This window comes from Suncus etruscus, chromosome 15 (assembly GCF_024139225.1).
Source record: "Suncus etruscus isolate mSunEtr1 chromosome 15, mSunEtr1.pri.cur, whole genome shotgun sequence".
Lineage (NCBI taxonomy): Eukaryota > Metazoa > Chordata > Mammalia > Eulipotyphla > Soricidae > Suncus > Suncus etruscus.
The window spans coordinates 80,634,954-80,644,772 of record NC_064862.1 but is presented as its reverse complement, the minus strand read 5'-3'; positions in this window follow the sequence as shown (position 1 = coordinate 80,644,772).

Here is a 9,819-nt window from a genome sequence, read left to right as displayed (position 1 = left end):
AAGATATTTAGCACTCAAATCTCACATGAAATACACAGAATGAGCATGAAAGTGATGGATGAGAGATGGAGTCAGAAAACGGGGGGGGGGGGCAGAGAGATAGCATGGAGGTAGAGCGTTTGCTTTGCATGCCAGGAGCGATTTCTGAGCAGAGAGCCAGGAGTAACCCCTGAGCACCTTCGGGTGTGATCCAAAAACCAAAAACCAAAAAAAAAAAAAAAAAAAAAAAAAGAAAAGAAAAGAAAGAAAGAAAGAAAGAAAACAGAGAGAGTGAGAGAGAAGCAGAATGCCTGTCCCAGAGACAGGCAAGTGGGCGGGGGGGGGGGGGGCCTTGGAGGAAAATGGGAGACATTGGTGGCAAGAAGGTTGCACTGGTGAAGGGAAGAGTACATCCTATGACTGAAACCCTATTATAAACATTTTTATGAACTAGTAATCAGGATGCTTAAATAAACTAATTTTAAAAAACATAGAATAAGCATTTTTTTTGGCTATTGTCAAGACTTAAAGAGAAAAGGAGTCCCTTCTCAATTGTTTGTGCTTGTACCTTATTCTTTTTTGTCCCTTCTTAATTCCAACATTTTAGTCAATATTTTGACTAAATACATACATAGAATTACTAAATAAAATACGACACATAGAAAGAGAGGTGAAGAGTATACAGAGAGAGAGTGAGAGAGTGAAGTAAAATGTGTGCCACCAGAAGCAGGCAGGAGGGTAGGTTGGAAGGAAGAGGGCATCATGGAGGGTGAGAAGGAAACTCTTATGACATTGATGGTGGGAAATGCACACTGGTGAAGTTTACTGTACATTGTATGACTTTAACTCAATCATGAACAACTTTATCTGTGGAAAAAACTGTAGTATTAACAACCTTGTTACCATGGTGTTTAAATAAAAATAAGAAATCCAAAATAAGACTCAGACAAAAATTATATATATATATTAAAAAAATTGGGGAGTCATAGTCAGTAATGCTCAAGGGACCATATGGGATGCCAGAGATTGAACCCAGGTAGACCACAAGCAAGGCAAATGTCCTACGACTATATTATAGCTCTGTCTCCTCAGAGTACTTTTGTTTAATTTACATTTTCTTTTTCTTTTTCTGCTTTGGTATTAGTATTTTATTGCATCATAAGATGATTACAAAAGGGTTAATTCTCAAAATAATTTATATAGTACTGATTTTATTTCCTTCTTGAATGCTTGTTAAAAATCACAAGTGGGGCCAACAGGGCCTAGAACTTTTTCTGTGGGAAGATTTCAAAAAACAGTGGCTCAATCATGTAGTATATACTTTGCATATATATGATATTGCCCTGGAGTTTATTCCTAACACTTTACTTTTACATTTTTTTATATTTTGAAGGAAATGAAAATAAAAACTTTTATTTTTATAACCTGAATATTGTGATTACAAACATGTTCATAATTGAGTTTCAGCCATAAAATGCACACCCCACTTCACCAGTGCAATTTTCCCATTACCAATATCCCCATTTTCCTCTTTCCCCCACCCCCTACCTGTCTTCAATAATATAAAAGTATAATATAAAATATGTCTTATATTATATTCATAATATAAAATATTCTGACTGAGTTTTGTGAGTCATATTTTGGAGTACTGAGCTTCTAGGTATTATTACTAAACTTAGTACCATTCATAATCTGTGATAAACACACATCACCTGCTGGATTCCTGACATCAAATAGTTCTTGTTTTTCTCAATATCAATAAGTCCAACTTTGAAGAGAATGGAAAAAGACAGGCTGCCAACTTCCAATTATCTTTACCCAAAAGAATATAAATTAAGTTGGTGAAACTCCTATAGGCATCTAAACTGGAGGATGCATCATATTATGGTCATTTTGTGTTAGTCATTTAAAGAAACATGAACAAAGTAATGCAAATAAATGAGAGAAGAAATAAATGGCACAAGGGAGAAAAGACTAACAAGCTGATGGTCTCAAGAGACAATGATGAGAAAACTTCCTTGGTCCTATTTTGGAGCCATTCCAAGTGTATTCTCTGCATACCCAGAAGGACTAATAAGGCAGCAATACAGCAAATTATCCAGATTAGAACAGAGTGATGTTTTTATGTGCAAAGACAACTAATGACTAAATATATTTTAAGAAATATAGCCCAAGAGAATAAACACTGTATTTGTAATAGAAAGTGGAGCTTACACTCATATGGGGATTTAAGAAAAATAAAAGACAGTATAATAACACCCAGAGACAATAGAGATGAGGGCTGGAAAAACCAGCTTATCACAAAGAGTGGTAAGTGCAGTTAGAGAAATAGCTACACTAACAGCTACCATGACAATAATAGAGAAATAAAATACCTATTTTGAAGACAGCCATGGGGTGGAGGAGGTAAAAAAAAAATAGAGGACAATATTGATGGGAAAGTTGCAGTGGTGAAGGGGGTGTGCATTTTGTGGCTGAAATCCAATTACAAACATGTTTGTCACCATTGTGCTTAAATTATTTTTTTAAATGGAGCCTAGACATATGTTCATTATTTGAACCATACGGTCTGTCTTTTTCTCTCATACCTTGCCTAATGTTAAACTAATATCTAAAAATCCTGAGTTACATTTTAATGTAAGTTGGAAATAGGAAGTAAAATTATTTATCTTAATTGCATTGTCAGTGCTGGTAAATTCATCAGGCCAATGCAGTGGGTTATGGGGAATTCCAATTTGCAACCAGTAAGTCATTATGCAGGAAACAACATTCAGGTGGATGTCTGAGATCTAATTGGAGGACCTATTCTCTCTCTCTCTCTCTCTCTCTCTCTCTCTCTCTCTCTCTCTCTCTCTCTCTCTCTCTCTCTCTCTCTCTCTCTTTCTCTCTCTCTCTCTCTCTCTCTCCCTTTTTCTGTGTTATTAGCTTGCCTAGTATTTAATATACTACATCTTCCCCAGGGTCCTCAGTAATAAACCTGTCTTATAAAATTCCCAGATGACTTTTGCTGAGATAAATCTTGAATAATCATGATCAGATTATTATTATCTGGAATTATTATTATCTTATAATATTTTATAATAATCTTATTAATAATATTATTGAATAATCATGATAAGCTAAATCATGATAAAAATTACGTGGACCAGATGGCCAAAGCATAAGCTCAGTCAGGGAACTGTTGAAGAGTCTTCCCGTTAGTAGATTGCCCCAGTAAGTACCACAGTAGGCCAATCAATGCTAACTTCTATTTTCTCAGGAAAAACAGTGAAGTTAGTGGACAAATAGGAAGACAAACTTAAAGAGCAAAATATGTTTTCATATTATTTCTTTAAATGAAAACAAATAAAAAAACTTTAAATTGTGTATTTTATATCAGTAATGTAGTTCATATTTCTTGTTTCAGGAAATAATCTGGGCAAATGATTTGACATAATTTTTACCTTGGGAAAAGAAATGCTTACAAATCCAGGTTGTGCCAAAAGAATAACAAAAATTTCAAACTATTTTTTAATTATTTTATTGTGATCAAAGTGAATTACTATTTGTTCACAGTACATAATGACAAATAATTAGGGCCATTCCTACCACCAGTGTTGACCTTCCTCCACCCCTGTTAGCTGCATGCACCCCATACCTCCCCCATTTGCCCCATGGACTGCTAGCATTAACAAGTCTCCTTTGTGTATAGATTGCTGTAGATTGAGTATCGATTCTGGTGTCATTGACTTTGGGTTTGGTGCTTAAGTCTGATCATTTTTTTATTTCCACTCAATGTTCAGATGACTGGTTACTCCTGGTACCATCCATTTTTCTCCCCTCAATTTATGAGGGAAAACAAGATGATTCAAGTTTTATGGTTCTGTTGGAAAAAGAAAAGAATAAAGAAAAACAAGCTGGGAGGAATCTATCTAGAGTCTATAAATATCAATTCAAAAGAAGAAAGGAAAAAAACAAACACAAAGCAAAAAAAGCAAGATCAAAACAAACAAAAAAGAAAAACGAAATACAGTTTCTCCACCCTTGAAGCATACTGTCATGGGAGTAACTACAGGTTCCATACATGCTCATTATTGAACCCCAAGGTCTTTTGGGGGAGGGGGTCACATCTGGCAGTGCTCAGGGGTTCCTCCTGGTTCTACTATGCTCAGAAATCGCTCCTGGCAGGCTCGGGGACCATATGAGATGCCATGATTCGAACCACCATCCTTCTGCATGCAAGGCAAATGCCCTACCTCAATGCTATCTCTCCGGTCCCATACCCCAAGGTCTTTTTATGGTGCCAGAAAACTTTCTGCTCGGTTGTGAATGACAAAATCAGTCCTCTGTACCTAGACATCTTGGTATTTCAATGGGCCATAAGACAAAGTCTAGGATAGAGTCGAATGGTTCTAGAAGATCTGTTCAGTCACGTTTGTTGTAATGAGTCTTCTGTAATTAGTGATCTTGTTTTTTGTATAGATCCTAGATCAAAGCCTAGGATAGAGTCTTTCCTTATCGTTCCAGAAGTTCTGCTCCACCGTGGTTGTCAAAGTCAGAACTTTGGAATTAGAGGTCTTGGTTTGTGTACAAATCCTAGGCCAAAGCCTAGGCTAGGATCTTTTTTATTGGTCCCAGGAAAAGTTCTGCCTAGTCACAGTTGTCAAAGTTCATCTTCTGTAATTAGTGATCTTGGTTTTTGCACAGGACAAAGGATAACATGTCTTCTGATTTCATCTTACCATTGGGTGATGAGATAGAGCAACCTGCTCTTGGGTCAAGTTTTTGCTGCTTCCTCATTGTCAGGTTGTTGTATCAACTTGTCACAAGTTGGTGCCAGAGCGGTATAAAGGGATTCCCCAGGTGGAGTTTGATTCCTGGTGCTTTGTAGGAAAGCTGTGTCAGATCGTGATTTGGGATCTAAGGTTTGGGGTTGAATGGTCGTTGTCTGATCATATGGAGACGAGTCCTCATGACATATGTTCAGTGTGAGAGATGCCCCTGTATTATAAAATATAAGGGCTCTTACCTCTAATAGATAAGAGTTTGATTCTATACATAAACTTTCCCCCTTTTTAGTGTGCCGATGCAAAAGGGAATGGTGCCATGTTTTTGATGCATTTACTGGTAAAAATGACAGACTATAGAGTCGCTGTGCCCTGTTTTTGACCTGAGTTTTTATCCCAAGCAAGACGTTTTTCTTTTAGAATTTTGTACCAAGCAGAACCAAAACAAGTGAAATTAACAAATATATATAAAAATAAAAAGGCTTTAAAAATTAATCATTCAAAAAGAATGGAAGAGGCTACCTATTCCTTTGAAAATGAACACACTAAGAGGTATAACTATTATGCCGGAGAGATAGCATAGTGGTAGGGCATTTGCCTTGCATGCTGAAGGATGGTGGTTCAAATCTCGGCCTCCCATATGGTTCCCCCAAACCTGCCGGGGGCAATTTCTGAGCGTAGAGCCAAGAGTAGCCCCTGAGCGCTGCCGGGTGTTACCCAAAAAACAAAAAAAAAGGTATTAAACATACAAGAAAAATATAGAGATCCCCATTAAGTCTTTTGAGATAGTCTTGCATGGGGGGAGGTCCAGAGCAGATTTTCATCCCACACCGTAGTCTTGTTGAGTTTGAGAAGTGGTTTGCAGCAGTAAGGGATCAGGTAGTGCCCTTTGACTGGGGGTTCTTCTGGAACTGAATCTGGTAGCATGTATCAGTCCACATTTGGGGGGACTGAGAAGAAGGGCCACATAAAATGAATCAGCAGGAGTAGTGATTGTAGCTTCTTGCTGGGGCACAATATTTGGGACCGAGAAGGTGTCCTTTCACTTTGGGAGCTGGGTAGTGGTTTATTGGGGCAGGTGGTTGGACTCAGTACTTACTGAGTTAAGAGCTGAGGGTAAAGAGGGTTATATAGGGAGGGGTTATGAATAACTATTAGGAATGAGAGTTCTGAAAGGGGGAGGAATGATATATAAGAGGGGCTATATACACTGTAAGCATGGATTGTTTACAATATAGGTTTGGCTGACAAAGAGGAGTCCATTGTATACAAACTCATGCTCACATATAGACAGACATTAGAGATTTCTTCATAAGTTGTTATTGGAAGCCTGGTACTCATAGGATGGGTCTTAATTCAATTATTAAGAAATAATTATGTTAAATGTTTTAAGTAATTTATTAATAATAGATTATTAATCCAAATATTAAGACATAATTGGATTTAAAAAAGATAAATAATTAGCCAAACATAGATTAGGAGATAAAGGAAAAAAGGGTAAGACATAAAAAATAAAGAAAAATAAGTGAAAGAAAAAGAGAAAAAAGGGGCTGGAGAAGTGGCACAGAACACAAGGCTTATGCCTTGTGCGTGCTACCCCAGGATAAACTGCAGTTCTATCCTCCAGTGTCCCATATGGTCCCCCAAGCCAGGAGCGATTTCTGAGTGTATAGCCGGGAGTAACCCCTGAGTGTCACCGGGTGTGCCCCCCCCAAAAAAATAAGAGAAAAAAGAAAAAGAAGTTGAAAAAAGAGGCCAGAGAGATGGCACTAGAGGTTAGGTGTCTGCCTTGCAAGCGCTAGCCAAGGAAGGAACGTGGTTCGATCCCCCAGAGTCCCAAATGGTCCCCCAAGCCAGGCACAATTTCTAAGCGTTTAGCCAGGAGTAACCCCTGAGCATCAAACAGGTGTGGCCCCCCCAAAAAAGTTAAAAAAGAAAAAAGAAAAAAAGCCAGTGCCTCCGGGTTGGGAAGTTTTCCCATTTCTAGGCACTTCATCAATGACAAGGGTTAACTATTCTAAATGAAGTTTTCAGAGTTAGATAGTGTCTGAAGCATTTTAGGATAACCATAGTTTCATATCTATAGTGCTACGCAATGGGTGGTGAGGACTATAGAGGTGTCTTCCCTGTGTAGTATCATCAGCCGCATCTTATGTATTGAGGTTCCTTTCCTAAAAAGAAACTGATAGCATGGGCTTTATGTAACATAGGTTGAATAGAAGAAGTTGAAGAAGCAGAAGAAGAAGCAGAAGCAGCAGCAGCAGCAGCAACAGAAGAAGAAGAAGAAGAAGAAGAAGAAGAAGAAGAAGAAGAAGAAGAAGAAGAAGAAGAAGAAGAAGAAGAAGAAGGAGGAGGAGGAGGAGGAGGAGGAGGAGGAGGAGGAGGAGGAGGAGAAAGAGAAGAAGGAGAAGAAGAAGAAGAAGAAGAAGAAGAAGAAGAAGAAGAAGAAGAAGAAGAAGAAGGAGGAGGAGGAGGAGGAGGAGGAGGAGGAGAAGGAGGAGGAGGAGGAGGAGGAAGAGGAGAAGAAGAAGAAGGAGGAGGAGGAAGAGGCAGAGGAGGAGGAGGCAGAGGAGGAAAGAAGGGAGGAAGTAGTAGGAAAAAGTAAAGAAAAGGAAATGGGATAATAAGAATTTGGGAAAATGTATTCGATGAGAGAGATCTATAACATAAGTCTGTGGTGTGCAGTTGTCTGTTTCTGTTGTCTTAATGGTCATATGTTTTGGGTTCAAATAGAAGACATAAACAAAAAGAAATGGGAGTATTTTATCAATACATTGTCATAATGTGCACTGTATCTGGTATCTAGTATGATTGTGTACCGAGTTGCAACATTAGGGTATCCACTCTATTTTTCCAGGGATCACTGTGAACAAAGAAGATGAAGGGTTATTTTATGCCCAATAAAAGTAAGGCATTAAAACTTTGTTAGTAATTACTGCAGTGGTAGTCACTGGCTTGCTTTCATATTCTGCACCTGGTTCTGTGGATCAATACATTAAAGCATTATTATAGGCCTTTGTAGTGAGAGGTTGAATGGACACCTGTTTACTCTAAATCACTGTTCCCTTGTTGCTGGTTTCTTTATGGTATAAAAGATAGTCAAGGCTCTGTGTTTCCCCTCTTCTTCTTGATTTGATAACTTCTTCTCACTATACCTTGATACCCATGGTGTTTGGAGTTTCTACCATTTAGACCATTATGTTTCTTCATGCCTCAGATGCGAGCTATCATTCTGTATTTATCCTTTTTCTTCTGGCTTACTTTATTTAATGTAATATTTTCTAGTTCCATCCATGTTGTTGCAAAATCCATGATTGTATCATTTCTAACTGCTATGTAGTATTCCATGTGTGTAAGTAACACATCTTCATGTTGTTGGACATTTAAGTTGATTCAAAATGTTGGCTATTGTTCTGAGTACTGCCATAATTCGTGGAATGCATACATACTTTGAGATAAATGTCCTTCTGTCTTGGGGATAGATACCCAGGAGTGCGATTGCTGAGTCATGGCAGCTCAATTCTGAGTTTACTGATAACCCTTCATACTGTTTTCCATAGAGATTGGACCAAGGAGCATTCTCACCAGCAGTGGATGCGATTTCCTTTCTTACCACATCACCACCACAGAGATTGGTCCTGTTATTTTTGATGTATGCCATTCTTTACTGTTCAAGGTGGTACCTCATTGTTGACTTGATTTGGATATCCCTAATGATGAGTGATGGTGAACATGTTTTCATGTGTCTATTGGCCATCTGCTGGTCTTCCTCAGAGAAGTGTCTATTTATTTCTCCCCCCCCCCCAATTTTTCTATAGCTTCATTAGATTTTGTGGAGCTAACGTTTCTGAGTGCTTTGTATATACTGGATATCAACCAGTGTTGAGTGCAAAAAAAATTTTCCCATTCTGTTCACTGTATTCTAGTTTTAACCAGTGTTTCTTTTGCCATGCAGAAACTTTTTAGTTTGATGTAGTCCCATTTATTTCGGTTTGATGCTATAACTCTAGCCATTGACATTCCACCATCAAAGACTTTCTTTGAGGTATAAGTCTTGAAGTGTCCTTCCTATTTTTCCTCGGTGAACTTTATAGATTCAGGTCTGATTTCAAGGTCTTTAATTCATTTTGAGTTGAGTTTTGTGTAAGTTGTGAGGTATGAATCAATCTTTACTTTCTTACAGGTTATTATCCAGTTTTTTTCAACACCATTTGTTGAAGACTGTCTTTGTTCCATTTCTTGGCACCTTTTCAAATATTAGTTGACTTTATATTTGGGGGTGTCACTGAATATTCTATTCTGATCTATTAGTCTGAGATTTGTTTATGATTTCTTATTTTTTTTGGTTAGTGATTCTTTGAATTCCATTGCTAAGACATTAAATACTGATTTTAGATCTTCATCTATTGAGTTTATACATTTTGGAGGGCTTTAAAATTTTTTAAAGTTTATTTCCTGCTCTCCAGCTATTGATGTTTTCCTTAGTTTCCCCGTTGTTCTTTGCATAAGGTGGGTTGGTGTGTTGGAATTTCAAGGTGTTTTTAAGTGGTCTATATGGCTGGAGAACTCCTTGCCCTGAGGATTCTGAGCAGGATTATTGCGGATTAGCGGTGGGGGTTGGTCTCCCTCCCTGCTAACTCACCTGTGTGTGGCACGACCCACCCAGAGCAAAAATTTCAAAATATTCCTGAGCCAAGTCTTTGGGGAAAACACAGGAAAATAAAGAAACAATAATATATAAGAATCAGGGGCTGGAGTAATAGCACAGTGGTAGGGCATTTGCCATGTAGGTGACTGCCCAGAACAGACTTGGGTTCAATCCCTAGCATCCCATATGATCCCCGAGACAGGAGCAATTTCTTTTCTGGCTATCTGCTCAGAAGTAGCTCCTGGCAGGCACAAGGGACCATATGGGATGCCGGGATTCGAACGAACCACCTTAGGTCCTGGATCGATTGCTTGCAAGGCAAACACCACTGTGCTATCTCTTCGGCCCCTACAGGAGCAATTTCTGAGCACATAGCCAGGAGTAACCCCCTAGCATCACAGGGTGTGGCCCAAGCCCCCAAATAAA